This window comes from Mus caroli, chromosome 19 (assembly GCF_900094665.2).
Source record: "Mus caroli chromosome 19, CAROLI_EIJ_v1.1, whole genome shotgun sequence".
NCBI classification, from domain to species: Eukaryota; Metazoa; Chordata; class Mammalia; order Rodentia; family Muridae; genus Mus; species Mus caroli.
The window spans coordinates 2,274,543-2,280,365 of NC_034588.1; the positions used below are offsets into that span (position 1 = coordinate 2,274,543).

The 5,823-nt window shown below is 49.9% G+C and overlaps 1 pseudogene; it reads left to right on the top strand.

Annotated features, from left to right (window-relative positions):
* Nucleotides 1-5,482, top strand: part of LOC110285680 — a 9,807-nt pseudogene extending 4,325 nt beyond the window's left edge.
* The last annotated feature ends 341 nt before the right edge of the window (nt 5,483-5,823 follow it).

Sequence of the window (5,823 nt, forward strand, 5' to 3'; positions counted from 1 at the left end):
CATGCGACTGCAGGTACTGCATGGGTACACACATGCGACTGCAGGTACTGCATGGGCACACGCATGTGACTGCAGGTACTGCATGGGCACACGCATGCGACTGCAGGTACTGCATGGGCACACACATGCGACTGCAGGTACTGCATGGGCACACGCATGCGACTGCAGGTACTGCAGAGGCTGGAGCCTTCACATCCCCTTGGTCTTACAGGTTCAGGTAGTTATGAGCTGCCTAACACAGGGGCTAGGACTGAACCCAGGTCTGCTCAATAGCAGTATAATATAGTCTTTTAACTACCGACCCTCAAGAACTGCCATCCCCAATTACACACATGCACACACTCTCTCTCCTGCCAGTACTTGGATCTACTCTAGGGCATGGGACACTATGCAAGCATGATTCCAGAGCAACATCCCAGACTTCTTCATTGTTACATTTAAAACTGGAGCTGGAGAGCTGGCTCTGTGGCTAAGAGCACTTGTTGCTTTTGTAGAGAACCCCAGTTCAGTTCCCAGCCCTCACACGATGGCCAGCAATCATCTGTAACTCCAGGTCCATGGGCTCCGGTACCACTTTCTGACCTCTGGGCCCCAAGCATGCGTTGGGTGCACTTACATGCATAGAGGCAAAACACTCACACACCGAAATAAATAAGTAAATCTAAAAACATTTCTAAAAGACGGTGTGTGTTATCATGTGTGGGGTCAGAGTACAGAGTCAGTTTTCTCCTTCTGCTCTGTAGATTCTGAGGTCCTCAGACTCTGCAGCAAGTGCTGCACAGTTGGTAAAGACGCCTCTTCCACTCCGTTCATTTAGTTAGTTGTTTTCTTAGAAACTAAGGGACTTTCTTTCTTCCTTTCTTCCTTTCTTCCTTTCTTCCTTTCTTCCTTTCTTCCTTCCTCCCTCCCTCCCTCCCTTCCTTCCTTCCTTCCTTCCTTCCTTCCTTCCTTCCTTCCTTCCTTCCTTCCTTTCTCTTTTTCTCCCCTGTGTATGTGTGTTCTGCCTGTACACATGCCTGGTGGTGCCTGGTGAAGTCAGAAGAGGGCATTGCATCCTCTAAGACTGGAGTTACAGACACTTGTGAACCACCATATGGGTGCTAGAAATTGACCCCAGGACCTCTGGAAGAACATCAAGTGCTCTTAACCACTGCGCCATCCTTCCAGCCTCATAGCCTGTTATTTGAGGCAGGATCTCTCATGTATCTCAGATTGGTCTAAACTCAACATGGAGCAGTTGAACTGAATCTCTGTCTGTCTCTGTCTCTGCCTCTGTCTCTGTCTCTGTCTGTGTGTGTGTGTGTGTGTGTGTGTGTGTGTGAGAGAGAGAGAGAGAGAGAGAGAGAGAGAGAGACAGAGAGACAGAGAGACAGAGAGAAAAAAAGAGACAGAGAGGGAGACTGAGAGCTGCTGGGAGCCGCTTCTTTCCTGCCATCATGCTGGGTGCAGGCAGGGAACCTAAATCTTCAGGCCTAGTGGCAAGCTCTTCTACCAGTTGAACCATCTTCCAGCCTGGGGCCGTAGCCTCTGGCTCTGCAGTGTGGGATAAAGGTGAGAGCCTCCGACACCCACCTCTCTCTGTTTTGGGCAGGGCGTTAACAGTTTACTCTGGGTGGCCTCAGTTTCACTCTGTAGTCCAAGTAGGCTTGAACTTGTGATCCTCCTGCCTCAGTCTTCTAAGGAGCCACCAGCCTGGCATGGAGTTGGATTTTGTATGAGGCGGATGTTGGCTTAAGTGTAGAAGAGCCATTTGTCCATGCCGATTATTCACAGCAGAGCCTTGAGGACAAAGACATTTCAAGGCAGGAGTGTGGGGAGGAGATGCTGAGATTCCCAGAAGTCTGAGAGAACTCACTCAGACGAGAGGAGTCTGGCAGTGGTATGAGGCAGAGCAGATCAGAAAGACAACAGGAACTCCGGAGCCGGGAGTGGAAAAGACTCACTGTTTAATTTCATCAAACCAACACCACGGCAATACAGCATTCAACACCACGGCAATACAGCATTCAACACCACGGGAACACAGCATTCAACACCACAGCAATACAGCATTCAACACCACGGCAATACAGCATTCAACACCACGGGAACACAGCATTCAACACCACGGGAACACAGCATTCAACACCACGGGAACACAGCATTCAACACCACGGGAACACAGCATTCAACACCACGGGAATACAGCATTCAACACCACGGGAACACAGCATTCAACACCACGGCAATACAGCATTCAACACCTCGGGAATACAACATTCCTTTAGGTGCCAAAACTGTTCCTGGGAAAGAGCTGTGAGCGGAACCTTGTGCTATAAACCTAGCGTAAGGAGGTGATGCTCTAGCCCTCCAGTCGCCCCAGGGCCATCTCTGTGGAGAATGAGCAAGGCCCTCAGCCACAGGGCAGGCAGCCCAGGAAAGACAGGCCACGTTTGTATTCACTCTAGACTAGGCAATGCTGGGGGGGTGTCTAGGGGGTGAGGGGGTGGGTGGGTCTAAAAAGCTAACCTGTGGAGCCACAGGTGGGGAACTAAAAGGCAGAATTGCTGTCACTAGACATTGTGGGGAAGAGGAAGGACCTGGTTACTTCCTGGGTTCCCTGGTGCAGACCCAGCCTGAAGCTGCAGCTCCAGGAGAGGAATATGGCCAGCTTGCTGTCTGCTGTCCAGCCAGTCCTTGGTCTTTGCTCAAACCTACCTGGCTTTCCTTCTTAGAACAGGAGGTAGAGAATAAGGCTGGGTGCTGCTGGTAGGGTGAGCGGTGTACACAGGAGTGTCCCCAGGGCCGGTGCCAAGCCAATCCCACCTGAGGTCTCGTCCTCATTCAGAAGTGCTGGGATCAGCAGGTTGATTCAAAACTGGGAGGGGCTGGGAAACCCCTCTGGCAGGAGATTTCGAAATGAGATTTGGATTAGAAAGAAAACATAGTGGGAAGGGTTCTAAGGCACAAAAGAGACAGGAAGAACTCCCATTCTGCCCAGGTCTTCACACGCCATTGGCTATAGGGGGGGTAAACAGGATTGCCTGGAACAGAGAGGCAGCAGCTGAGCTGGAAGAACCCAGGCAAGCAGAGCGGATCCTTGCTGCCTCCTTTGACAGCAGCACCCTGTGCTGCAGAGCTCGCCTGCTGCAGAGCTCGCCTTCAGTCTAGGGCATGTCAGCACCAGCAAGGGGTAGATAACACCCAGGACTCCCACAGGAGAGAGAGAGAGAGCTTTGGGGGAGAGGGGGACCTGGCAGGAAAACTGGGAGAAAAGTGTAGCCTCACTGGGTGAACTGGGAAATGGAGGGACGAGTAGGGGGGCTTGGGTACTCAGCCTTGGTGGCCCCAGACAAAAAAGTCTGGGTAGCTCTTCACCCTACAAGATGTTCCCTGGGTTTGAACTCACAGTAGCTGTCATGAGAAGGCCTTGGGTTGCAGGTGTCAGGCAGGAAGAGCATGGGGGGCCAGGTCTGGGGAGAGAGGAGGGAGAAGAGATTTGAGGTAGGGGAAACTGAGGAGGTAGGAGAGGAACGATTACAAGAATTCCCAACTAGGAAAAGGTGGATGGGGCATCATTGAAAGAGCCAAAGGTAAAAGGAAGGTTGATGCTAGGCGTGGTAACACATGCGTCTAATCTGAGCGTGCAGGAGGCAGAGGCCTACAGGGAGACATTCTAAAGAGAAATAAATACACAACTCCAAGTTCAAAGGTAACTGAGTCGCAGCTCATGCTTCTCATTTAAAAGTGCCTCAGTTAAGAGTCTGGCCAAGGCAGAACCAGCTGGCTGTGGCAAATCCATTTCAGTTAGGTGGTCTGAGGTCAGCAGGACTTTAGAAAGCTGTTCAGGACCATGCCACGAAAGCTGAGAGTGATCCGTCAGAAGTCCGTGAGCGAGCGGCTCTTGACAAGAGGGGCTTATGATTCACGAGCATGCCTACCTGCCTCGTGCAGGGTGGGGACCCATCCAACTGGAATCACCACCCAGCCTCTCCCAGGCTCCTTAGATGACAAGCCTTGGCATCCTTGGTCCACCCAACTCAGGCCCCAAGCATTTTGCCAAAGCATCAGTAAACAAGTGGGGGAGGAGGCCACGGGTCTTTGTGAGTTGTCTTGTTTCCTTCTTCTGGGCTCAGTACATGGCTCGGCGGGATGTCTCACGGGGCCTTCAACATTCTTTCCTCAAGGCGTGCCGATCACTGTCTCTTGAGCTGGTCAGGATAAGCTTCTTGTTTTATATTCTTTTGGACCTGGAGATCCAAGAATTTGCTTGAACTCATGTGGAGAAGCCGTCCCGCGAGGCCAGCACGCCCAGGGTTCCCGGGGCTCCCGGAAACGTGACCTCACCTGCTTGCTTGTCTTCCTTGCCAGACTTATATAAAAATAGAATCTCTTTAGTTGTCACGTTCAGCATGTGCTTAGGCATTTGTAGTTCCAAAGCTGTGAAATGTAGTTAATCCACGCAAGCCTGCTCTCTGTCACTGCGGTTTACAGATGCGGAGACTCCGGAAAGCAAAGTCCGTCTTGAGAGCCAACCTTGATTGACTCTGAAGAGTACAAGGCTCAGTACAGCCTGGCGTTTGTTTGTTTGTTTTTGAAACAGAGTCTCAAGATATCCCAGGCTAGCCTGGAATGCCTTGTGTAGTTCAGCCTTGTCATTCCTCATGGCTCATCCTGGATCACATTCTTGAAACAAATGTGATCCCATTTTGCTGTTGGGTTTCAGCCCAGCTCTCCTGTGGAGGACGTCCTGAGCCTCTCCCCTCCACCTGTCAAGTGCTGATCTATACACAGGTTTCTGTTCCATTTTGCTTAGTTTTCCCTTCTGTTTCTCTTGAGATAATGTCTCACTAGGTAGCCCAGGTTAAGTTACTGTGTAGCTTAGGCTGGCCTTGTGGTAACTAGTTCTTCCTCATCCTAGGATTGCAGGCACACATCATGCTCATGTTATTAACAGTTATATGATGTGCTTGTGTTATCAAATGGATAAGCTGCACACATCTTGCACACACCTTTTCCTGGCACGTGGGAGGCAGAGGCAGGGGCAGGTGTAGCTCTGTGAGTTCAGGGCCATTCTAGGGCCATTCTAGTCTACACAGGTTGCTCAGGGCCAGCCAAGACTACACAGTATAAAACTCTGTCTCAAAAAAACAAAACAAAACAAACAAAAATCGTCTTCTATTCTCTTTGGCTTTGGTGGCAGAAGCAAGATGACAAAAGGGACATCATACTTTGGAAAACATTGCAGTAAGACGTACATGTTGTGCTGCCGCCATGGCTCTAAGGCCTGCCACCTTCAGAGGTTGACTTATGGCAAACGTAGCTGCCCTGCCAAGTGCAAGAGAGAGCATAACTGGAGTGCCGAGACTAAGAGAGGAAACACTACTAGGACTGGCCAGGTGAGGCACCTAAAGGTTTTCTAGGACAGACTCAGACGTGGATTCCATGAAGGACAACACCTAAACCCAAGAGGGCAGCTGCTGCAACATCCAGTTCTTCTTAAGGATTTCAATCAGTCATAAAATAAATGTTATGGTTTTAAAAAAAATCCAATTTTATTTTTTTGAATATGAAGACAGGTGAAATTTTAAATATAACTTTACTTGAAGCTATGAATAGCTTACGTAATTTGCTGACTTCCTTCTTTTCTTCCTTCCTTTCTTTCTTTTCTTTCTTTCTTTCTTTCTTTCTTTCTTTCTTTCTTTCTTTCTTTCTTTCTTTCTTTCTAAGTAGGGTCTTACTATGCAGCCTTGGCAGGCTCAAAACTTGCTGGGTAGACCAGGCTAACCTCAGACTCAGTCTTGTCTCCCTGCCTCCTGAGCGCTGGCATTAAAGGCCTGTCCC